The 26,069-nt window shown below is 41.4% G+C and overlaps 1 protein-coding gene and 1 non-coding gene across 2 annotated transcripts in view; one reads left to right on the plus strand and one right to left on the minus strand.

Moving 5' to 3' along the window:
* The window catches only part of St6gal1 (ST6 beta-galactoside alpha-2,6-sialyltransferase 1), a 137,922-nt gene that overhangs the window by 9,427 nt on the left and 102,426 nt on the right, over positions 1 to 26,069 (plus strand). The window lies entirely within an intron of this gene.
* On the minus strand, positions 22,617 to 22,723 carry LOC143409081 (U6 spliceosomal RNA). The gene has a single exon (XR_013092592.1). It is a non-coding gene; the product is annotated as a U6 spliceosomal RNA (small nuclear RNA).

The raw sequence follows: 26,069 nt of genomic DNA on the forward strand, positions 1-26,069 counted from the left end.
TGAACAATTTCTCCTTACTGGAGCTCAGGAAGGTTTGTTTTTTTTGTGTGTGTATGTGTATGTGGGTGGTGGTGGTAGTGGTGGTGGTATTGTGGATTGAATCCAGGGTGCTTTTACCCCTGAGCTACATCCCCAGGTCTTTTTGTTTTTCATTTTGAGAAAGGGTCTCACTAGTTGCTGAGGCTGGCCTTGAACTTGCAATCCTCCTTCCTCAGATTCCTGATTCTCTGGGATTACACATGTGGGTGGTGCCAGCTCTAGGAAGGTTTTTTTTTTTTTTTTTTTTTTTTTTTTAATCATTCCTCTAAAATATCTGAAAGAACTAATGGAACAGTTATGTGTGTATAACATGTGGCTTTCTCTCCCTCCCTTCTCCCCTTCCCTTCTCTTCCCTTCCCTCTCTCCCTTCCTTTCTCCCTCCCTTCCTTTCTCCCTTTAAAGCTGTGGTATCCACTTGTGCTTATTATTTAGTTATGACTGGGATTAAACACACTGTTAGTGAGCATGTCCACAGATTGGTGGTTACCACTGCTCTGCTACCTTAAATGCCTTTAAACTTGCAAATGGAACTCAATAGCATCATTGTTAAGGGCTTATCTTGCAGTGTGCCTCTAGGCTGTTAAACAATTTCTTCTCTTACTGAGTATATTCAACATTAATTTGCTCATCAAATATTTATTGAATGCCTATTATATTCTAGGCATTGGGAATACCTACAGGAAGAACTCACATTGTAAGCATGTATGTGTGAGTGTTCACAAACTCACATTTTCAGTGAAACTATCAGGGTCTTGGAAGTTAGTGGCAAATAAACTCCCCCTACTACGCCCTTCCTCTCTTCTTGGAGTCTTTGCTTTCTTCATTCATTCAACAATCCTTGAGTGCCAGCTGCAGGTCATGCACATGCTTACTTATAGAATACAGACACGGATAAGGAAGTTTTCTTTTTTCCAGAGCTTAGTTGGATGCCGACATTCACCAATTTATTACAATCTAGTATGATACCTATTATGATTTGGGTGTGCACAGGAATGAGAAGAAGGCACAGTGTTTGGGAAAGCTTTCTGGGAGAGGTGATATCTAATCTGGGTCTTAGGAGATAGAAGCTGTTAGCCTCTGGGGAAAAGGTAATTTTGGGGAGAAAGGACTGAAGGACCAGAGATTTCAGTGTGAGGAATGGCTCGCTGCATATGTTGGGGAAAACTAGCAGGTTGGTATGGGAGAGGAACATGTGAGGCAGGAAGTGGGGGGAGATGAAGTTGGAACCATTACATGTATTATGTAATGTAATTTTTATAACTTCCCTATGAAGCATGAACTATTATTATTTCAATTTAATAGATGAGAAAACAAAGGCTGAAGGAGGTTTGGTGACTGGTTCAAAGGCAGACCACTAAGTGAGCTGAGGTGCTCAGACTTGAATGCAGGCTGCCGGCCTTTGGAACCTGTCCTCTTGGCTTCCACTTCAGGGCCTACAAAGCTTGGTTTTCTGGCCAACATGTTTTTCCTTTCTTAATCTTTAAAAGGCAACACCCCTTGCTGGATTCTCTTCCTTCTACCTGCTTCATGATGTGACCAGTGTTTTGCTATGTTGGGACCAGAGGGTCTGATTTTTATGGCCTCTTTTGAGTCTGGTTTCTAGTTTTTTCCCCCTCCTTTTAATAGATCAGAAATCTTGAAAGAAAACCTTTATGTGCCCAATCATGTATGATAGAGGAGAATAAAAAGATTTATCTCCTTTCTAAAAAGTTCCAGGTTCATTTGGGAGCCCACATATTACCTGTGAAGCCTCTAGTTCGGAGAGGCCCTTTGGGGACTGGAATGGGAACAAGCCGCCTGGGCTGGAGGAATCGGATAAGTGGGCCATGACTTGTCCTTTAAGGATGAGGAGGATTGGGGAAGGTGGAAGGCATTCCATATGATGAAAATTATCCTGACTCATCTAATGATGAATGGGACATCTTTTGCCTTTATCCTTGTCTGAGGCAGTATAAGGTATTCACTAAAAATAAAGTTCAAGAGCTCAAAGATAGATGATGAAGCTATAGAATTAAATAAAACAGACTATGACCATGATGGCTTGGATATGAGGTAACCCCCAAAGGCTTCTGCAGGAATACTCAGAGGTGAAATGATTAAATTATTAGAACTGTAACCTGGTCAGTTAATCCTAGTTTGAATGAACTGACTAGGTGGCTGGAGGAGGTGGGCCACTGGGGGCGCATCCTGGAAGGGTTCATCTCCTCTGCAGCCCCTTCCTGTTCTCTGCTTCCTGGCTGCCAAGAATGGAGCAGCTTTCCTCCACCAGCTTGGGCCCAGAGCAATGGAGTTCAGCCTACCACGGACTAAACCTCTGAAACTGTGGGCCAAGATAAACTTCTCTAGGTTGCTCTCGTTGGGTGTGTTGGTCACAGTGATGAACAGTTGATTAACACAGTTACTGAGGTAAGGGAAACAATTGAGGACACAAACAGTATCCTTACAGAGAAAGTTAATAAAGGGGTTTGGGGAATACCGTGGTAAAACACTTGCCTAGCATGTGCGAGGTTCTGTCCTCAGTAACACACACCGCACACACACACACACACACACACACACACACCAGTTAATAAAGGAACAGACTAAAATCCATTGAAAACTAAGTTACAGAGAAGGGAAGCTTGAGGAAAATCAGTCTATGATGAGAAGAAAAGATAAATCAGAGATCTAAAGTTGCTCAAAGGTGACGCTCTAGGATGGCAGTTGGGGAATCCTTAGAGGCACATACCACTTTTGCTTATGTTCCATTGTCCAGAACTTGGTCACATAAACACACCTGGCTTCAAGGTCGTGGAGAAAAAATTCTTCATCTAGGTGTTGGGCGATTCTTAAATCTCAGGATTTTCCTTTTCTATCTCTGAAAGATAAATCTTGATATTGGGTACAATTAGTTGCTGCCATGGAGAAAAGTCATGTTGGCCCAAACGCTAACCCTAACCCTTAACCTGCAGCAGAAGAAAGACACTTAGTGGAGATGTTCACAGAATTCTGGGGGAGAGGCATTGGGACCCGAGACTTTCACACTCTGTTAATTCCTCAGCAGATGTAAGGCGGGAAGATGTTCTCATACTCACAAGAACCTGGGAGATATTAATTAACACACATACTTAAGGAAAGGGTTTAAAGGTGATTTGATAAGTCCTTGCTCCATTCAACTAGAGAAGCAAAGCTAAGCTGAGGTGGGCAGTTAAGGCTCAGAGAGAGGATGTGATGAAGTAAAAAGAATTACCAGAAGCATAAATTGGGGAGAAGTGGAGGAGGTGTAAGTAGCAACTTTCCCTCTCACACTATTTAAATGAGGTGTTAAAGTGACAGCTTTAAAATACAGCTATTTCATAAAGCAATCAGTATCCAACCTTTCACACATCCTTCCTCTCGTTCTGCACATTTCTATACATATGTAAATAAAGAGATGTGATAAATGGTATCAATCTGTTTTTTTTCTAGACAGAGGAATCTTGGGTGATTTTTAGCTCTATTTTCATGTGTTGATTGACGTTTGAAAAATCATGAGCAGGGCCTATTTAAGTAAGACCCCTAAGGCTATTCTAAAGGGCATCTTTGAATACATAGGAAGTGGAGAGTGGGCTGGGAGATACAAACAGATGTATTGTCTTTTCATGGGGGTTTTGGAGTCAATTATGTAAATCCCTAACTCCAAGCAGAACAAAACATGCTGTGAATCAGATGAAGAGTTGGGTCATGGGGCCAGAAGATGACAGAGAAAGGCTTCACAAAGGTTATAGTTTGGCCTGGATGTTGAAGGAGGAGATTTCTGATAGGTGGATGAGAGAAAGGACATTCCTGGCCTAGGGGGACAGCAGGAATACCAGTGAGGAGGAGTGAAGGTATGTGGCTTGTCTGGGAAACTCGGTGATTCATTGTGGTTGGCGAGCAGAGGGCAGATGAGAGAATAGCCTGCTTGGTCCCCACCCACAGCTTACCAGGTGCCATACACAGACAAACCCAGCTGCCTGGTGACCCCACAGAATGGGGGTCAGAGGAGGTGCAGAGGAGGATGCTGAAGCCGAGTAAGAAGTCAATTTTCCCCCAAATAATACAGGGACGAAACTTTGAAGCCCTTGGGCTGCCTGCACTCCAAAGCTTGGGGTTTCTCTACGGTTCTATGGTTCGTAGTGTAGAGACCCAAATTAGCCATCTCTTTGAAAGGAAATGTCTAAAAATGTAAATAAATGCAAAAATTGCCAAGTGTGGTAGTGCACACCTGTAATCCCAGCCGCTAGGGAGGCTGAGGCAGGGGGATCGCAAGTTCAAAGCCAACATCAGCAACTTAGCCAGGTCCTAAGCAACTAAGGAAGACCCTGTCTCAAAATATAAAAAGGGGTTGGAGATATGGCCCAGTGGTTAAGCATTCCTGGATTCAATCCCCAATATCAAAAAAAGTGTGTGTGTGTATATATATGTGTGTGTGTGTGTGTGTGTGATTTCTTTGTAAATATTTTATCAATAAATAGATCTTATCTATCTTATATTTTACACATACATATATTTATATAAAGTATTTATGTAAACATGAAAATATTTGCCTATAAAATATACTTTTTAAGCATTTTTAATTTTTTATTAAATATTTTTAGCTGTAGATGGACACAACACCTTTATTTTATTTATTTATTTTTATGTGGTGCCAAGGATTGAAGCCAGTGTCTCACATGTTCCAGGCAAGCCAGAGCCCCAGCCCTAAAATACATTTTAGATATGAATTTTATAGGTAAAATTTTAGATGATTGTAAGAATTTAAAACATGATCCAGACTTAGCATCTAGCAGTTGTATGGCCTCATGCCTTAATCATAGCCTGAATTTTCTTATCCATAAAAAAAGGATAAGGACTGTGCCACTGTCTAGCCTCAGATGAGTTTTTATATTCTAATTAGACTACAGATGTGACATGTTGAGAAAGGATAGGCCATAAAGAAGGCTTGTTATTGCTGACACACCCTTTGGTCTTCCGAGAGCAGTGCATCTGTTAAAGCCTGCATAGATGTCCGTAAAAGCTCTCACTGTCTGGGACAGTGGTCCCTACAGTGTTGAAAACAAACAACTTGGTCAACAGGCAAGAACCTGTACTCTCCTTGACGTGAATAACCCACTGGGGACTGTAGCGGGATGTAGCGGAGGAGGCCAGCTCTGCCTCTGCCCGGATGAGTGAATGCTGCTCCTGCCTTCCTGGTTGCTGGGGAATGTCTGGGTTAGGGAGTTAGCCAGGATGGCTGTCAACAGCTTGGCGAGGGTGGAGGAGGGTGTCCAGACGTGCCAGGCTATGGGAAGGAATGCCAGAGCTGCCTGGCAAGCAGGCCCCTGCCATGTCTGGGAGAGGCTGGCCGTCTGGAAAGGGACAAGAGAGACATGTTTGCGGAGGAGTCTGGTCACCATCCTTATTTTGCAGAAGTACCAAGGAGAGCAAGGGTGGTCTAGATAGAGTGGGCTTCTGACTGCACATCAGGTGGGCGGGCAGCCAGACCTCAGCATTGAGCTAATGGGACCTGGGACACCTGAGACACCTTGTATTAGTTTCAGAAAGATAGGGATATAGGGTCTGGGATGGGACCTGATATGCTCTGAAGGTCCAAAAGAGAGAAAGAGAGAGAAAGAAAGAGAGAGAGAGAGAGAGAGAGAGAGAGAGAGAGAGAGAGAGAGAATGTGTGTGTGTGTGTGGGGGGTATAGGGGCAGCAATGCTACTACAGAAAGACTCAAGCTGTTCCACTCTGCTGAAGAGGTCTGTGCTTCCTTCCACCATTACTGACTGTTCTGTGAATCTAGTGGTGTTAGACCATAATCTCCTGGAAGGTGGGGACAATGCCTGGACGCTGCATGGCCTCAGGCCAGCATATTCGTCAGGCTGGAAGGCCTTAGCAGTGAGCTCAGCCTTCCTGATGCCCCTGTTTGCCCTCTGAGATCAGGCGGCACCCAACCAGTGATATGAATGACTCCTCTGTAGGTAAGGCCAAGGTGTGGGAGCCGGTGGTGGGAGATGTAGCAGCCCATGGTGGATATCACCTTGGGCTGCTGTGGGCCTTCTGCCGCACTAAACAGTGTCTCTCTCTCTCTCTCTCTCTCTCTTTTTTTTTTTTTTTCCTACTGACCAATTCTGGCCTTCTGTGGCTGGGGGAGTCAAGGGGCAAGTTGAACCAGGGAACATTCTCTGGGATGGCCCTTGGATCTGAGCCCTAGGATGGGGCCTGACATGCTCTGAAGGTTGCGACCTTGTTCTTTTTGTCTTATCCTTCTGGGAATCAGGGTGGTCATAGCAGTTTGTTCCAGGTGCGAGCAGGAGGAAGGCAGCCAGGGATCTCTGACAAAAGCAGCCAGGCTGAGTCATCATTTATCTGCTACAAGACGGCAAGGATTGCCTTTGTCAATTGTACGGTGCCAGCGCTGGGAAGATGCTGGCCCAGGGCCCGAGCTGGAGGTGGTTAATGACAGTGTTAGGATTAAATCCCGAAGATGCTTCCTGCCAGAGGGCTTGTGGCGGCTCCTTTTTTGCTGTACACAATGAATATCTTATTCTGAGTTGTAAATTTGGAGGAGGAGAAAGAACAGGCAAAGAGGAGATGACACCAGGTGGACCAAGGGAAATGCGTCTGCATTGAAGAGTCCTGTCCTTGTCCCACGAGCCAGTCCTGTGACTCAGTGGGAGATAGGATCAACTTATGGACTTCCCCATTACCATGTGCAAAGTCACCTTTCTCAGCAAGTCCTTATCATTTGAAAGAAATCACCGACTTTTCAGCCAGACAGACGGGTTTAAATTCCAGATGTGCCCTCTCAACTGAGCAAACTTGGAAACAGCTTTGATGATCCCCATTTCTCATCTTAATCTACATTAATTGTTCCTACCTGACGGCATTGGTGTGAGTACTATATTCAGGGCTTAGCCTAGTGCTGGGCACAGGACTGCCATCAACAAATGATGGTTATTTAAAAATCACAGCATTTACTGATGGCTAGTCTCGGTTATTGGTCATTGAATGGACCAGACACACTGGACACTGCAAATATGAAGGCAGATGAACTCCATCCTCTTCCTGTCTGTCTAGGAGGAGACACTGGCACATGTGTAATGTGTGAAGGGATTTGCACAAGTTGCTAAGGGAGTAAGAGGCAGGGGCAGGGTGGGGTCCACTCTACCTGTAGAGCAGGGTTAGAGAAGAATAGAGGAGACCTTCAGAGGGCTCTGAAGCAGGTGTTTTGATGAAGACGAGTTTTCTAGGCTGTTAGGGTGAGGGAATTGCAGGACCAGACAGAAGGAAGGTTACAACTGGGATTAGGCTGTAGATTCACTCATAAGGGAAAGCAGGAGCTTGGCTGTATAGGGACGCCCCTGACAAGGAGCCCATGGGGTTTCTACCCCTGCTGGCATTTGGGCCCACTTAAGTTGGGTCAGGATAGAATCTGCCATCTTTCCAGCAAGTGGATAGAAATGGGTGGGGATCCAACCTGGCTTGAGTGGGGCAGAGAGTGTTAAGGTGGTACTTGTCATCGAGGAGGTCTCTCTAGGGTTAGGATCAGTATCAGACAGGAATTGCAAATGCAGAGCCCATTAAGAACAGGCTCCAGGTAGTGTGGACTGGAGGGGCTCCACACAAGGGGGGCATAGAACTGTTGTCAACTTGCGACAGAGGGTAGGTGGGAAGGGTGAATTTTGCAGTTATTGGGAAGTCCAGGGACCTCATGTGCAGCACTCCATGTTAAATAAAAAGAACCGGAGGAGATCTCCTTGGAATTCAAGGATGTATGCGTGTGATTTTTAGTTATCCACAAATAACGTCAAACCCCATGATGTACAAAAACTGGGCACATTATTTTAATGAGCTAAAAACAGAATTATATTTGCTACAACAATGGTGTGCCACTTAGCTGAACATAAAAATAAACACAGGAGCTTTCATTTACTGAAATCTTACCATGTCCAGGCATGTTATAAACTTTATAAGTAATCCTGCTTAATCCTGATTAAATCCAGCTTTCTCTACAGCATACCTGCTCCACAAATCTGAATGTGACTGTAGGAAAAGTATGCCAGCGTCTGGACTGCTCCCACTTTTAATGCATGCCCATGACTCGGGGGTGGGTGTTGGTGTTGTCAGGCCATCTGGTGCCATTTACTTGGTTCAGTTGGTCTCAACTTCAGCTACTGTTAGCGTACTGCTGCCCGAATTCTGCTCCAAACTAATGAAATCAAAGTCTTTATGGGGTGAACCTGGGTATCAATGTCTTCTTTTAAAACTCTACAGTTGGCTGGGCATGGGGGTGCATGCCCATAATCCCAGCAGGAGGAATTGCAAGTTCAAAGGTCGGCCTCAGCAATATAGCGAGACACTTCAGCAACTTAGTGAGATCCTATCTGGAAATAAAAAATAAAAAGGGCTCAGTGTAGCTCAGTGGTAAAGTGCCCCTGGGTTCAATCCTCAGTACAAAATAAATAAAAAAGCAAACAAACAGAGAAACAAAAATCAAACCTCCTCAGTTGATTCCAGTGGGCAGAGATGATTGAGAACCATCCGTCATTCTCTCTAATCTAAAAATGTGACAGTTTTACACTTTTTTCTCTCTTCAAGTCTCTAACACCTCTTTCCCCATTCTTTCTTTCAGATGATAACTTGTTCCACACTCACTTGAGAAAATAATGGCAATCAGAAGAGAATTTTCACCCCCTTCGGCTTAGTCCATTCAGGCTACTGTTACACAGTACCATAAATAGAGTGATGTAAAAACAACAGAAATTTGCTGCTCATAGTTTTAGAGGTTGAGAAGTCTAAGATAAGTCAAGGTGCTGGCAGATTTGGTGTTCGATGACACTTTTTAGTTCATGACGGTGCCTTCTTACTGTGTCCTCACGTAAGAGAGGACTAGCTCGCTTTCTGGGGTCTCTTTTCACAAGGACACTGTTCCTGTTAAAGATGGCAGAGACTTCAAGACTTCCCAATGAGCTCATGTTGAGGGTTAGGGTTTCAACATATGAATTTGGGGAGGGGAGAGAAACAAACGTTCAGCCCATAGCACCTTTCCACTACCAAATCTGCCCAGTTTTACCTTCTGCCTGTTCCTGTGGATGGTTAATTGCTTCTGCGCCTATTTGAGACCAACTTCTCCACTTGTGTATGCATGTTATTTCCAGTTAATGAGGCTATGACTTCAGCAATTCTCCCTTTTATTTCTAGTATTCTTTCTCTACTGGATCATTCCCATCTCTGTCTGTCTGTCTGTCTGCCATCTATCTCTGTTATGTTTCTCGCTTCTGCCCACCCACATACATATCTGTACATGATACACATCTTCTGCTTTCGCCTACCCCTCTAGTTATTGCCTCCTTTTTCAGCTCCTGCGAAGTGTGGCCTACACTTGCTCACTGTAGTTCCTCCTTTCATTCTCACTTTAACCTGGTCTGGTTAGTCTTTTGCTCTTGTCACTGCATCAAAACTCAAGCTGTTAAGCTCCCTAAGAACCTGCTATTGCCAAATCCAATGGCCAAATCTCAGTCTTTTTTTTTTTTTTTAATTTATTTGCTCCTTTTAGTTACACATGACAATAGAATGTATTTTGACATATTGCACATACATGGAGTATAACTTCTCATTTTTTTATAACTTTGTTTATTTATTTTCATGTAGAGCTGAGGATCAAACCCAGGGCCCTGCACATGCTAGGCAAGCTCTCTACTGCTAAACCACAACCTCAGACAACTTCCCATTTTTGAGGTTGTGCGTGATGTGGAGTTTCATTGCTTATGTGGTCATATATCCACATAGAAAAGTTATGTCTGATTCATTCTACTGTCTTTCCTATTCCCATCCCCACCCCTTCCCTTCATTCTTCTTTGTCTAATCCACTGAAATTCTATTCTTCCACCCTCCTTCTTATTGTGAATTAGCATCTGTATATCAAGAGAGAGCATTCAGCTCTTGGTTTTTTGGGATTGGTTTATTTCACTTAGCATGATAGTCTTCAGTTCCATCCAGTTACTGGCAGATGCCATAATTTCATTCTTTATGGAAAAGTAATATTCTCTTGTGTATATGTACCACATTTTCTTTATCCATTTATCTGTTGAAGGATGAAGCTGACTGCTTATTTGACTCACCAAATGCATGCTGATCGGAGACAGGTCAATCTCTATTTTAATTTGAAAGATCATTCTCTATCTGGGCCTCCTGCTCATATTCTTGTTTCTATGGTCTATTTTCAAAACAGGAAGCCAGAGTGATCATTCAAAAAGATGCATGTAAAAAGAACCAATATAGGTTGGTTCTATAGCTGAGCTATTGGGAATTGAGCTGGTATAAACATTGATGTGACTGCGTCACTGTAGTATGATGATTAAGTCCTTTGGGTATATATAGAGGAGTGGGATAACTGGGTCAAATGGTGGTTCCATCCCAAGTTTTTTAAGGAATCTACATATTGCTTTCCAGCATGGTTGCACCAATTTTCAGTCCTACCAGCAATGTATGAGGGTTTCTTCTCAGTCCCCCCCCCTTTTTTTGATTGGCCGGAAGTGTTTGATGTGATCAGTCATTCCAACCCCCTTGAAAAGGTGCCTTTTGTTGGCTTCTGAATCATCGTCCTCCTTATCTCTCTTCTGTAACTGCCCCTTCCTTTCAGTCTCTTTTGTTAGCTCATCTTTACTTGTTCACTCTGGAGTTCCCCAAAGAGTGACCCTTGGACTTGACCTCTTATTTATCTTCTCACTCCCTAGTGATCTCAGTCCATTCCCACCTGAAGGCCCTTAGTTTATCTCCACCCCAGATCTTTTCCCTGTACTCTGCACTCACATATTCAGCCATCTACTGCATGTTTCCTTAGATGTCTAGTAGACATCTCAAATATGACAAGACTGAAACTGAACTGCTGCTTTTCTTACCAAAACAGCTGCCCTGCGCCTTCAGTAGATGGCAACTTCATTTTTCCAGTTTTAGGACTTAGAACTATAGAATCCTTCAAAATTCCCCTTTTCCTGTGCTGTGTTCAGTCTGTCAGCAGATCCTGTCAGCTGTGCTTTCAAAATAAATCAAGAAGCTGACTGCTTATTTGACTCACCAAATTCATGCTGATCCGAGACAGGTCAATCTCTATTTTTAATTTGAAAGATTGTTCTCTCTCTGGGCCTCCTGCTCATATTCTTGCTTCTATGGTCTATTTTCAAAACAGAAACTAGGGTGATCATTTAAAAAGATGCAATGTCATGTAATTTTTCTGTTCAAAAGCCAACAAAGGATACCTGTTTCACTCAGAGCTAAAGTTCTTAGAAGGACCTGTGAGGCTGTGCATGACCTGAGCTTTGGACCTTCTCAAGCTTCACCTCCAACTCTTTCCGCCTCTTCATGTTGCTTATCTGACTGATCTTACATCTCAAACATAAAACATTTTTCCCTTCCAGAGTCTCTGCTCTCACTTTTCCCTTTATTTGGAATACCCTTCCTTCATCCATGGTTTGCATCATCCCTTCCTTCTGGTTTAAATGTCACCTTAACAGAGAGGTCATGTGACCACCTTAAATAAGACAATGATCTTGTACCTGTCTCCTTCCACTGTCAAACCTCGCTCCATCTTTCTGTTTTATCTGTCTTGTTGTTCTTCAGGAGGTTAGAAAGACATATAACTTATTTACTCTGTGTCTGTTTTCATTAGGGAGTCATTTCCAAGAGGGCAGGGACTTTACCTCTTTTGTTCGCAGCTATTTCTTTAGGACCCAGAGCAGCATGACTCAGGCACAGTACATCTGTTGATTGGATTTATCTACATCTTTTCGACATTTCAGAATTAACTGACATGTCACAGTTTATAGATGAGGAAACCGAGGCTCAAAGAAGTTAAGTAACTTTCTCAGAGTAACACAGCTTGCTAGCATAGAGCTGGAACGCAAACCTTCCAGGTGTCCATATACCATCTCCCTGTTCAGTCTGGTTTCCCCAAGCACCCACATTTCAAGCTGCCTCCCCCCACCCCCACATCTAGTTTCAAAAAAGCAGCCCCAAAGAGTGATAAAATCCCTGTGAAAATGTCCCCAATGTGACTGAAGGTGTAAGAAATGCCTACGGAGTGCCTATCAGCAATTTCCAAGTTCAAAAACCTGTGAATATCTAATTTTATTCTTAACCCATTTGGTGGTGAAACCTGATTTAGACTGATGCCTGTAAAATGTTTTCCTTTGTCTTGGTAAATAGTACTTATTTTAAAGGTTTTTCCACAAACACTAAAAATTTAAGAGCTCAGATCAGGCACAGCAGAAGCCAAGAAGAGGGTGTGTGATGTATGATCTTACACTAGGGGAAGCAAGACCTCCCTCCACCCCAAACCCTCTTCTCTGCTTTGTTCACACAATATTGGCAAGCTAGGATTGTGCCCATTTCCTCTAGGCACAGGATTAGAGGCATCTCTGCATAAACTTACAAGCCCAAGAGAAAAAGCCTATAGATACTGATGTTTAGAGTTCTCTAAATAAAGGTACAGATTAGTCAACCACAGAGAGCATCCTGTCAACTTATCAGTGTTTCACCTTTAAATTGAAAAAGATAGCTAAGAAGCACCAGATGTTTGAGAGATAGGTGTAAAACAAAAGACAGAAACCCAAAGGGACAGACAACAACAATATAAAAAGAAATGCACAAGAAATAGAGGTAATATAGGGACTAGAAGAAAACTTCACACAAACTCTGATTATTAATCCCAGAGAAACAAGAGAGTATTGCATCAATAGAGAAGTGAGGGACAAAAAGGAGCACTCAGAGAGTATGAATGAACTCTTGCAAATTAAAGTACGAGAGCAGAAGCAAATAAACCAGTACAGTGTTGGAGCAAAGTTGAAGAAATCATGCAGCAAGTCAAACAAACAAACAAACAAATAAAAGCAATGAAATAAAAAACAAGAAAAGATTATTGTAAGAAATCCAACATCAGAATAATAAGACTTCTAGCTAGAAAAAGAGAATACAGACAATGAAGGGGAAAATTTCATAAAAATAATACAAAAAAAAAAAAAAAACCCAAAAAACATTTGAGACCTGAAGGACTTATCCTTATAGATTGAAAAGCTCAGTGGGTACCTAGGGCTATAAATGAAAAAAAGGACACATCAGATGCAAAAGTTCTAGACAGAAAAATAAATAAATTAAAACAAAACCTCCAAAGGGAGCGTAGGGTAAAAATAGAAGTCTGATTGACATGAGCTATCTCTACAGCAACATGAGTACTGGAAGACAATGAAGATATACCTTTAAAATTGTGAGAGGATATTATTTTACACTGAGAAATTTTATACAAATTATTAGCCAAGTGTGTGGGTGAATACTGGCATTCTTAAATATGAAAAATTTCAATTATTTTACCTCCTATTACAGCCTTTCTGAGGAAGCTACTATGCATGTATTCCTCCAAAACTAAGGAGTAAACAAGATAGAATAAATGGGATCTCAAATCCAGAAAGCAGCCAGTTTGAGTTGGATAAGAGGACAGAAGTTTATCCAGATAGGAAAGTTTTTAAGAAATTAAAAACAAATAACAAAATAATGGTATGAGACTGTTTTGTGATGAGTTTTATAGTTTTTTTGTTAGAAAATTGAGGGCTGAATTAGTGATAGGTACATAGAAAATTAAGCACACAAACAAGAAGCAAGAATGGATCCTAGAAATGACCACAAAGGAATGCACATGAAAGGAATTATCGTAATACCCCGTGAGGCTCAGCTGTGAATAGCAATTTAGCTGATCCTGATAATAAAGTTCTGGTGTTGGCTAAATAAAAAAATGGTAAAACTGAATTGGGAGAAAATGGAAAGAAAGAGTGTCTGGGATGGTGGAATAGGAAGCCAATTAATAATATCTAACATGGAAAAAAAGCCATATGAATATGCTGTTTGTTTATATGGAGCTAGCTCTAGAAGTAGATAAAAGAGTTGAAATTGTTGAGTTTTTGCACTAGAAATCAAGGACATGGAGGTCCTGGGGGCAGGGTCTGCTGTTTCTGCCTTTAAGCCTGGCAGCCCCCCAGGTTTTAACAAACATGGATGTGTGTGGCTCTCATTTAGAGGAGCTCAGTGGTTCACATGTATCCAGATTGGACCTAAAATGGGCATAACCACAATCAAGCAGGTGCTGTACAGAAGACATTAACAAAGCAGTCAAATAAGTGGCAGGGTCATTCTCTTTTGGATATTTTACATATGGCATTGTCAGACGAGCTTCCCTTTCCAAGTTCCCTGAAAATAAATTCATACCCCATTCCTCATTGTATCAGAAACCATTCCCGTATCCTGTATTCAACTCAAGTTTAATTTCAGCTCTTGACTGAGATCTCCTGACCTGGCTTTATCCTAACACTGGAGGGCACAGAGGCCTCTGTGCTGCCATGGGCAAAAGGTGTGACTTACGCAGTTGAGGGGGAGAAACAAAGAATGTCCACACGCTTCTGCCTTTGTAAATGCTTTATTCACTTAAATCACTCCATACAATTTCACTCTCTAGGTTCTTAATCAAGAAAACTGCAACGGACATAATCAATTCATAGCAAACAATTCTAGATTAATTCACAGCAAATAATTCTAGGTTAATTCTAAGCACTGCAAACACACTTAGTCACGACAGGTTCATGACAGACATTCCCTCTGCATGCTAAATTCAAGTTGTCAGATCAAAAGTCTCAAGCTTTAGGCTTTAAGTCCAGCAGATGCAGACCGAAGTGATAAGGTCAGGAACCAAAGCAGGCTTCTCCTCCGGTGGAGTTGACAGCTGGTTGAGAAGAGGGTCGTAGGGAGAAGTTGCGGCTCTCATCAGGGTTAAGATGTGGCTGTAGAGTTTGAGAGTGTGAGGAAAATGTAGAGGATCAGCAAACGATGAAAAGTGTTGGGATGTCAGTCCGGGTCCTCATTGGGCTCTCAACGTGAGGGCATCAGTGTCAGCTGGCTGAATGTCTGTTCATTTGCTCCATTATTTATACCAAATTTTGGGGCTTTTGACCCCCCATTCAATCTTTATTAGCTGCCACCTGGTCTCTCAGTGACATCATTTACCTTGGGGTTAAAACTTCTGGTCTGGTGGTCCCCACCCTGATCTTTCTGTCTTTCTCTCTTATCGGGCGAGCACAGCCTGCCAGAGACTTTACTCAGTTTATCAGGGTGAGCAGAAGTGATTTGTTGGTTTCTGAGGGCTACACTATAGGGCTTCCTTAGGCGTGTCTGGTGAGACTGCAGGTTTCAAACTGGAGTTTATAAAATGGAGTTGCTTAGGCTCAGGCCTAAGGCCATCCTCACGCTCTGGGAGCCAGGTTGTGTGAACAGTTCTGGTTCAGTGACTCACCAACTTTGTACCTGGGTTACTTCTGCAAGCTTTTGTCACCTTGGATTTGTCTGAAATGGAGAAAACACTCTTTGTTAATAGGATCGGGTAAGGAATAAGTAAATAATTAAAAAAAAAGTGCCTGGCACACACTAATTTCTAAAACAAATAAAAATTAAACGACTTAAGGGAAAACATAGTTAACACTTGTTCTAAGATAAGAGCCTTGTAATGTTGCCCCTGGGCCCCACAGATGAACCTTCAAGAAGGAACATGAGCCCTGGGAGGAGAAATGAGGGTGAATATAAACTGGGAAGTCTCCTGATTTTAGCAGAAGTTCTTGTGTATTTTGGGTGTTTTTGATTTGACTGTAGTGCTCAGCAAATTTGTCATGACCCAGGTCCTGGAATGTTTTACAAGGATCTATAAAAGCTCTTAGCTAATTTACTTCCATATTGAAACACAATTAGAACAATTGCTCATGTCCCAAATAATGTGGGATAATGGATCCCGGGTTAACAGGGTTATCCTTTACCCTAAGGCCCCTGTGTGCCTGGTGGCAATTGCTCATTGAAGCCAGAGACTTGGGCCAGTGACTCAATCCTGTGACATTCTGAACTACTCTCTGACTCAAAACTGAGCCTGTTAGCTAGTCCAGCTCTAAGGGCTGGGACCATGAAGTTCTCAGGGTGTAAGTTCTTGGCCCAGTTTATGGATCTTCTTTGGTCCCATACTCCTTCTTTTTCTTTTGGTACCAGAGTTTGAACCCAGGGGTACTTAGCCACTGAGCTACATTCCTAGCCCTTTTATATATTTTATCTAGAGACAAGTTCTTGCTGAGTTGCTAGGGTCGTGCTAAATTGCTGAGGCAGGCTTTGAACTTGCAATCCTCCTGCTTCAGCTTCCTGAGCTGCTAGGCTTACAAGCAGGAATGGATTATTTCACTGCACCGGGCAAGTTTTTTGATTCTTGATGTGCTCTGTAATAACTCCTGGCTCTGGGTTTGTGTGCAGTGTCTCACACTCTGGGCGCCTGAAGGAGAAACGCTCACTGGAGGTAGGAGGGAGTTAAAGAGGACCTGGGAGTCTCATTTAGTCTCATCTTCTGGATGCTTCTGGGTCTGAGGGTGGTGGTGACCAAGTCACTGCCAGAGCTGTAAGTGCAGTTAGGTGAGGAGGGTGTCAAGCAGTGAGCAGCCCTGGGCACACAGAAAGAGGTGAAGATCACCCCTGCTGGCTGGGCCTGGGCTTCAGGATGAAGACAGGAAACCTAATCAAGATGTGGAGCCCAGTGTGGGATCCAGAGGGAGGTCAGGAAAGAGTTGGTGGAGTCAGATTGCCATGGGGTGGAGATTCAGTGGGAGCTATGTGAAAACTTCAAGGAAACCCAAGAGGATATATTGGTGGCTTGGAGGGACCTGGGTGATCTACTGAACAGGCAACATGAAGCAGCATGATTGGAGCAGTTTGAATAATCTACTTAATAGAAAAATCTTTTGAATTTAGAATGAAAACTCACCCAGCTACACTTTAGCAATGGTGGATGGTCCTATCTGGTAGCCTTATCTATCAGAAACCCAGTCACGGACTTGAAAAGGAAGTTTTTTGGTTTTGTTTTTTAAAAAGCTTTTGGGTAGCCACAGTGCTGGGCCTGAACCTTATCTGAAAGCCGTGCATAAGAGCCCTCCAGTCCCACTGTGCCCTTGTGGTTCAGTAGACAGAGCTCTGAGCTGAGCCCTGGGTTAGCTCTTTTCTTAGCAGGCCCACACAGTCTGTGGCTCCTGCTCTCCACACCGGGCCTCTTAGCGGTGGCCTCTGGTTGCATTTGCTGTATTTGACAGAGCTGAAAGGAAGTCCTGCTCCTACTTATCTGATTTTCCAGCTCAGGTTTGCTGTAGTCTCTGGGCCTGGGAAAGATTATTTTAGGCAGGAAAATGGTAGCAAGGTAACAGAGACTCACACAAAAATAAGGTTTTATTTGAAGGGATTCAGGGAATGCAAAGAGGAATAAAAAGTTAAGAGCAGATGAACTTCACAGCAAAGCCACTAGGCTGAGCCATCTCGGGGGCTGCTTGGTTTCTGGTCTACCTCTGCTCGGCCTCTGCCCAGGCCTCTTTCTAGTTCAGTATTCTTCCTTCCACAAGTCCCCTGCAATCCCATCGCCTGATCCTATGCATGACATTTCTTGTCATGGTGCTACCAGCTTCTTTCTCTTGACAAACAGGATTCACGTCTAGTCTTCTTTTCATAGCTGCAGTTTTGGATGAGTATTGGCTCAGTTCCTTATTTATGGATGAATTGACCTAAAATTGATCTCTAATTTCCACTCTTCATTCCTCAGGATAGGCCCAGGTATGTAAGTGGGTGAGGTGGGTGGATAGACCGACAAATCTATTTCAGTAATATTGGATGGAGGTCTGCCATTTTCCTAAGAGCTTGGAAATACTAAGGGAGCCCCACATTCCCTCGTGAATCTGTCAATTTTTGTAACCAGAGGTCACAGGGCCTAGGGATGGCAGGGCAAGAGGGCTACTTAACTAGAAACGGGCATGAGATTTGAATCTGTAAGGTCTTTCTTGGGCCACAGGACCACAGAAACCCAGTCACCTGCTGCATTATCCATCTCTCACTGAAGATTGGACCTGGGGTGAAAGGAGGGGTACAAGAGGCTGGCTAGAGTGGTGGAATGTGGGGTCCTCCTCCTGGGAAGGAGGAGATGAATCAGTAGCCAGGAGCATGGCCCCTCTTATTCTGGGAACTGTCCTCACTGGCAGGCTCTCTGCTGGCCACTAGCTCACTGTCTATGCATACAGAGCTGTCCTCCCTTGCTGCTTTCTTGTCCCCATAATGACTCTGGCTCCTGGTGCTTTGCTGGCATTAATCACAGGCAGCAGCAAAGTGCCCAAGGCCTCAAGTAACTGTTTCCTTTTCCATCTCACCTGATGCCTTCGCTCTGTTCTGCCCTGGGTTTTTGTGAGGCCTTGACATTTCCACCCCCTCAAATGGCTCAGTTGGCTTCAGTAGGACCTCAGTTCCATCAGCTATGTCATCGACTAGGGTGCCTTTTAATTCTTTTTGTCTCTAAGGCTCTCTTTCACCTGAATACCCTGTTTGTGTGTCCCCCACTCTTTCTTTGCCCCTTGGTGGGTTCCTCCTTGCTAATTCTTGCTCATGCACCTGCTCCCCAAGCCTAGTCGAAGGGCATCCACTTGAGATCCTAGATCTTATCTTAGACTTGGGACTAAGGTAAGCGTGTACAGGGAGTGTGAAAAAGGACGCTGGACTCTGGGTCCTCCACACTCATTTCCACAAGGAGTGTCACACTTGGTGTGTCAGGATGTGAGTGTGGGAGAGAGTGGGGGAGGAGAGAAACATTGGAGGGAGGTGTACATCTCCCCATTGCTGGGGACTTTCTATGGTGCGATGGCCTTGGAGGTGGCATGTCAAGATTGTTCAAAAACATGAGCAATGCAAACTTTTTGACACAGTAATTTGATTTCTAAGACTGTATCTTAAGGAAATATTGATGAGTATCCCCCAAAGATAAAGTTTCAAACACTATTTGTGATTAGCACAACAAGAGTTGGAGATGACTTAAATGTCCAGGCTTTGGTTGGGTATCATTTAGCTATATAGGGGGCCACAGATCATAGGGGATCCAGGGGTACATTCATGTCATGTAGCCATTAATATGACACTAAGAAGATTTTGTAATGACATGCACTAAACCATGGCTAGCTTTTCCACAATATTTTTTTTTAAAAAAAATCTAGATAACAAAAAACAAGCTAAAAACAAACAAACAAAAAATCCCCCAACAAATCAGGAAAGGTATGTTATCTGTAACTATCATTTTTTTTTTTTTTAGTATTTTAAAGACTACTTATTTTAATTTTCTTATTTGTTCTAATTAGTTATACATAGCAGTAGAATGCATTTTGAAACATCATACAGAAATGGAGTATATATATTCTCGTTCTTCTGGTTGCATATGATGTAGAATCACACCAATCGTGTAGTCATATATGCACATAAGGTATTGATGTCTGATTCATTCTACTTTCTTTCCTACTCACCTTCCTCCTCTCCTCCCTTCACTCCCTCTACCTAGTTCAAAGTGCCTTTATTCTTCCCTAGCCCCTCTTTCCTTATTGTGAATTAGCATCCACATATCAGAGAAAACATTCAGCCTTTGTTTTTCTGGGGGGATTGGCTTATTTTGCTTAGCGTGATATTCTCCAGCTCCATCCATTTAGCGGCAAATGACATAATTTCATTCTTCTTTAAGGCTGAGTAAAACATTTTCTTCATACATTCATCTGTTGAAGGGCACCCAGGCTGATTCCATAGTTAGCTATTGTGAGTTTAGCTGCTATAAACATTGATGTGGCTAATTTAAGAGCCTGCTGATTTTAAGTCCTTTGGGTATAAACCAAGGAGTGGGTTAGCTGGGTCAAATTATGGTTCCATTTTAAGTTTTCTGAAGAATCTCCACACTGCTTTCCATAATGGTTGTACCAATTTGTAGTCCCATCAACAATGTATGACTATACCATTTGTTGAATAGGCTATCTTCCCCCCCCCCCATATCCTCGCTAACAATTTATTGTTGCTTGTATTCTTTTTTTTTTTTTTCTTTTTCTTTTTGGGTACTGGGGACTGAACTCAGGAGCACTCGATCACTGAGCCACATCCCCAGCCCTATTTTGTATTTTATTTAGAGACAGGGTCTCACTGAGTTGCTTAGTGCCTCGCCATTGCTGAGACTGGCTTTGAACTTGTGATCCTCCTGCCTCAGTCACTGGGATTACAGGCATATGGCACCAGGCTGGCTTGTTGCTTGTATTCTTGATAACTGCCATTCTGACTGGAGTGAGATGAAATCCTAGAGTAGTTTTAATTTGCATTTCTCTAATTGCTAGAGATGTTGAACATTTTTTCATATGTTTGTTGATTGATTATATTTCTTCAGTGAAGTGTCTGTTCAGTTCCTTAGCTCATTTATTGATTGGGTTCTTTATTTTTTTGGTGTTAAGTGTTTGAGTTCTTTATATATCTTGGATATTAATGCTCTATCTGAGTTACATGTGATAAAGATTTTCACCCATTCTGTAGGCTCTCTCTTCCAATTATTGATTGCTTCCTTTGCCAGGAAGAAGCTTTTTAGTTTGAATCCATTGCATTTATTGATTCTTGATTTTACTTCTTGTGTTTTAGGAGTCTTGTTGAGGAAGTCAGATCCTAAGCCAACATGGGCCTACTTTTTCTTCTAGAGGTAGAGGTAGAGGGTTTCTGGTCTGGTGCCTATATCTTTGATCCACTTTGAGTTGAGTTTTATGCAGGGTGAGAGATAGGGGTCTAATTCCATTTTGTTACATGTAGATTTCCAGTTTTCCCAGCACCATTTGTTGAGTAGGCTGTCTTTTCTCCGGTGAATATTTTTGGCATCATTGTCTGGTATGAGATAACCATATTTATATGGGTTTGACTCTGTGTCTTTTATTCTGTACCATTGATCTATGTGTCTGTTTTGGTGCCAATACTATGCTGTTTTTGTTACCATGGCTCTGTAGTATACTTTAAGGTCTGTTATTGTGATGCCTCCTGCTTCTCTATTCTTGCTAAGGATTGCTTTGGCTATTCTGAATTTCTTATTTTTCCAAATGAATTTCATGATTGCTTTTTCTAGTTCTGTGAAGAATGTCATTGGTATTTTAATAGGAATTGCATTAAATCTATATAACGCTTTTGGCAGTATAACCATTCTGACAATATTAGTTCTGCCTATCCAGGAGCATAGGAGATCTTTCCATCTTTTAAGATCTTCTTCAGTTTCTTTCTTTAGTGTTTTGTAGTTTTCATTGTAGAGATCTTTCACTTCTTTTGTTAGATTGATTCCCAAGAACTTTTTTTTTTTTTTTGAGGTTATTGTGAATGGGGTAGTTTTTCTAATTTCTCTTTCAGGGGATTCATCATTGATGTATAAGAATGTGTTTGATTTATGGGTGTTGATTTTATATTCTGCTACTTTGCTGAATTCATTTATTAGTTTTAGAAGATTTTTGGTGGAATTTTTTGTATCTTCTAAATATAACATTACGTCATTGGCAAATAATGATAGTTTGAATTCTTTCTTTTCTATTTGTATCTCTTTAATTTCTTTCTTGTGTCTAATTGCACTGGCTAGAGATTCAATTATGTTGAATAGAAGTGGTGAAAGAGGGCATCCTTACCTTGTTCCAGTTTTTAGAGAGAATGCTTTCAAGTTTTCTATTTAGACTGATGTTGGCCTTAGGTTTAGTATATATAGCTTTTACAGCATTAACGTATATTCTTACTGTCCCTAGTTTTTCTAGTGTTTTGGAACATGAAGGAAGGCTGTATTTTTGTCAAATGCTTTTTCTGCATCTATTGAGATAATCATATGATTCTTGTCTTTAAGTCTATTGATGTGATGAATTATGTTTATTGATTTCCATGTGTTGAACCAACCTTGAATCCTTGGGAGTCAATCCCATTTGATCGTGGTATACTCTCTTTTAAATATATTTTTGTATGTGATTTGCCAGAATTTTATTGAAATTTTTTTGCAACTATGTTCATCAGGGATATTGGTCTGAATTTTTCTTTCTGGTTTTGGTGTCAGGGTGATAATAGTCTCATAGAATGAGTTTGGAAGGGTTCCCTCCTTTCCTATTTCATGGGATAATTTGAAGAATTTTGGTGTTGTCATTGAAGGTCTTGTAATATTTGGCTGAGAATCCATCTGGTCCTGGGCTTTTCTGGATTGGTAGGCTTTTGAAGGAGTCTTCTATTTCATTGCTTGAGATTGACCTGTTTGAATTGTGTATGTCCTCCTGATTCAGTTTGGGTAGATCATATATCTCTAGAAATTTGTTGATATCTTTGAGAATTTCTATTTTATTGGAGTATAAATTTTCAAAATAGTTTCTAATTGTCTTCTTATTCAGTAGTGTCTGTCGAGATATTTCAGATTTCATCACAAATTTTATTAATTTAAATTTTCTCTCTCCTTTTCATCATTACTATGGCTAAGAGTTTATCAATTTTAATTTTTCAGAGAACCAACTGTTTGTTTTGTCATTTTTTTTGAGTTTTTATTACTCAAAGGAGCTTCATTTTTTAAACTTAGCTTTCTGACTCTGTGCTTGTGCCTTCAACACTTTCACAATGATTTTCTGTTCCTCAATAAGGAAAGCACACTTGATCCTGTCATGGACACATTTAGCACACATGGAACATTCATAGGCCATGCTGACATGTAAAAATATGGAACGCTTCACAAATTTGTGTGTCATCTTTGTGCAGGGGCCATGCTGAGCTTCTCTGTATTGTTCCAATTTTAGTATATGTGCTGCCAAAGTGAGCACTGTCAATTTTTTAAATTGTTTCTTTTGTTTCAGTTTCATTGATTTCATTTCTGATTTAATTATTTCCTGTCTTCTACTGCTTTCAGTGTTGATTTGTTCCTCTTTTTTTCTAGAGCTTTGAGAAGTAATGTTAGGTCATTCATTGGCTTGCTGTTCTTTCAATCAGTGAACTCAATGCAATGAACTTTCCTCTTAGCACTGCCTTCATAATGTCCCTGAGATTTTGATATGCTATATTGGTGTTCTCATTTACCTCTAAGTATTTTTAAATTTCATCCCTGATTTCTTCTACTATCCATTTGTCACTCAATAGCATATTATTTAGTCTTCAGGTGTTAAAGTAGCTTCTATTTTTTATTTTATCAATGATTTCTAATTTCATTCCATTTGATCTGATAGAATACAGGGTATTATCTCTATTTTTTTTGTATTTGCTAAGATTTTCTTTGTGGCATAAGATATGGCCTATTTTAGAGAAGGATACATGTGCTGCTGAGAAGAAAGTGTATTCACTTGTTGATGGATTAAATATTCTATATATGTCTGGTAAGTCTAAATTATTGATTATATTATTTAGTTCTATAGTTTCTTTGTTTAGTTTTTGTTTGGAAGATCTTACTACTGGATAGATAGGTGTGTTAAAGTCAACCAGTATTATTGTGTTAGGGTCTATTCGATTGAGAAGGGTTTGTTTGACGTAGATAGATGCTTCATTGTTTGGGGTATAAATACTTAACGATTGTTATGTCTTGCTGACATATAATTCCTTTAAGCAGTATGAAATGTCCTTCTTTGTCTCTTATGATTAACTTTGGCTTGAAGTCTACTTTATCTGATATGAGGGTGGAAACCCCTGCTTGTTTACGTGATCCATATGAGTGATGTGTTTTTCCCATCCTTTCACCTCCAGTCTGTGGGCGTCTTTGCCTATAGGTGAATCTCTTGGAGAAAGCATGTTGTTGGGTCTTGTTTTTTAATCCAATCTGCCAGTCTATGTCTTTTGATTGATGAGTCTGGGCCATTAACATTTAAGGTTATTATTGAGAAATGATTTGTATTCCCAATCACTTTCGTTTATTTCTGTTTTTTAAATTTGACTTAGTTTCTCCTTTGATTGAATATTCCTTTAGCGTAGTTCCTCTCTTTGCTGTTTTTCACTCTTTTCCCCCATTTCATCCTCATGGAATATTTTGTTGAGAATGTTCTGTAGTGCAGGCTTTCTAGTTATGAATGCTTTTAACTTTTATTTATCGTGGAAGGTTTTTATTTCATCTTCAAATCTGAAGCTTAATTTTGCTGGATATAAAATTCTTGGTTTGCATCCATTTTCTTTCAGAACTTGATATATATTGTTCTGGGACCTCCTAACTTTGAGGGTCTGGGTTGAGAAATCAGCTGAGATCTGAATAGGTTTCCCCTGTATGTAATTTGATTTTTTTTCTCTCTCAGCCTTTACATTTCTATCCTTTTTCTGTATGATAGTTATTTTCATTAGAATATATCTTAGTGTGCGTCTGCTGTAATTTTGTACATTTGGGGTCCTGTAAGACTAAGACTCTTGTATTTGAATTTTCATTTCATTCTTTAGGTTTGGGAAAATTTCTGATATTATGTCATTGAAAATATTGTGCATTTCTTTTGATTTGTATCTCTGCACCTTCATCTAGCCCAATAAATCTTAAATTTGGTCTTTTCATGTTATCCCATAAGTTTTGGAAGTTCTGTTTATGATTTCTTACAATTTTCTCTGCATGGTCAACTTTATTTTCAAGATCATATATTTTATCTTCATTGCCTGAGATTCTGTCTTCAAAGTGGTCTAGTCTGTGGGTGATACTTTCCATTGAATTTTTAATTTGATTTATTGATTCCTTCATTTTGTGTATTTCTGCTTGATTTCTTTTAGGAATCTCTATCTCTTTTACCTCCTGAAGTTTACCTCTGATTTCACTCCTTACATTGTCCTTTACTTCAGGGATCAGTTTAACTATGTAAATTCTGTGCTCCTTCTCTCACATTTCTTCTACTGTGTTGTCAATAGATTCTATTGTTGGAGCATCTAGATTTGTTTGGGGTGCTTTGTTCTCTTGTTTTTTCATGTTGTTTGTGTGTCTTCCCATCTAGAGGTATGGATCTGAGGCAGTACAGTTTCTACCCTGTGGACTTAATAGTGTCCCTGAAGGTTTCTAGAACCTCACCTTTAAGGGGAGAGCAATATTAACAGCACCCAATGCAAACCTATATAGCCTTAATCCAACTAGCTCCTGTAAAGACGTCTATAGTTTTGCTCATAATAAACAGACACAATGTGTTCAATTATTGTCTACAACATAAACAGTAAGTCTGCTGAAAGGCTTTCCAATTTCAAATGGTGTACAAAGAGAGAACATATGTGGTGTAGGATGTGATGCTTATGAGGGAGGAGGAGAGAAGGTAGAAGTAAAAAATTATAGTAGGAGTGAAGGAGGAATCAATAGAGGTTGGCCCTGGCCAGGAGAAAAGAGAAATAATTCAGGGAAATAGATAAGCGTGAGGGAAAATATATACAAAGTAAAAAAAAAAAGGTAACAATATAAGAATACAAAACAAAATTGTAATATACTATTCAAACATCCCAGTCCTCAATAAACTGATACATAAATATTTCTTGGTTTCAAAATGTGAGAGAGAGGGGGAAAATATCTTGATGGAAAATTGAACAATTGTTTCTGTTGGCTTTCAAAAGTTTCACAGCTTCCCTTCTCTGCGGATAGGTGGGGTTGTCTGGAGTTAGATGACAAGGCCAGTCCAGTGGGTGCTGGACTGGCTGGTTGGATGAGCTTGTACCTTCTTCCAAACTTTCGACCTGTTGTAGCCAGCCCAGTCTGTCTCTACACACTCAAGGATTATCTGAGCTGGGGAGAACCTGGCTGTCTTCAGCCTCTCCAATGTGTGCTCCTCCAGGGTGAAATGCCCCCAGTCTCCAGCTTTCCACAGGATTGCCAGACCCTGACTGGCCCATGCAGACCCAGCCACAATATGAGGTATATGGGCTTTGGATTCCCCAGTCTCTGTTACACTGCTGTCCCAAGATTTCAATGATGATCCAACTTGCAATCAGAGAGGCCACCAGGGATGTACTCACAGAAAGAAGCACATGTGAGAAAGCAGCAGGATGGCAGCCAGTAGCACACCCTGCAGAAAGACCCAGGTGCAGCCAAACCCACAGGCATCCCAACACTGGACCTCCAGATCCTGGCCAGTGTCCCCAGACAGAGGCAGCTGAGCCCCGAGTTGGCAGCAGTGGCAAACCTGCAGGCACCGTGGCCTTGGACCCCCAGGCCATGGCTGGTGTCCCAAGATGGAG

Source organism: Callospermophilus lateralis, chromosome 10 (genome assembly GCF_048772815.1).
Source record: "Callospermophilus lateralis isolate mCalLat2 chromosome 10, mCalLat2.hap1, whole genome shotgun sequence".
Taxonomy (NCBI): Eukaryota; Metazoa; Chordata; class Mammalia; order Rodentia; family Sciuridae; genus Callospermophilus; species Callospermophilus lateralis.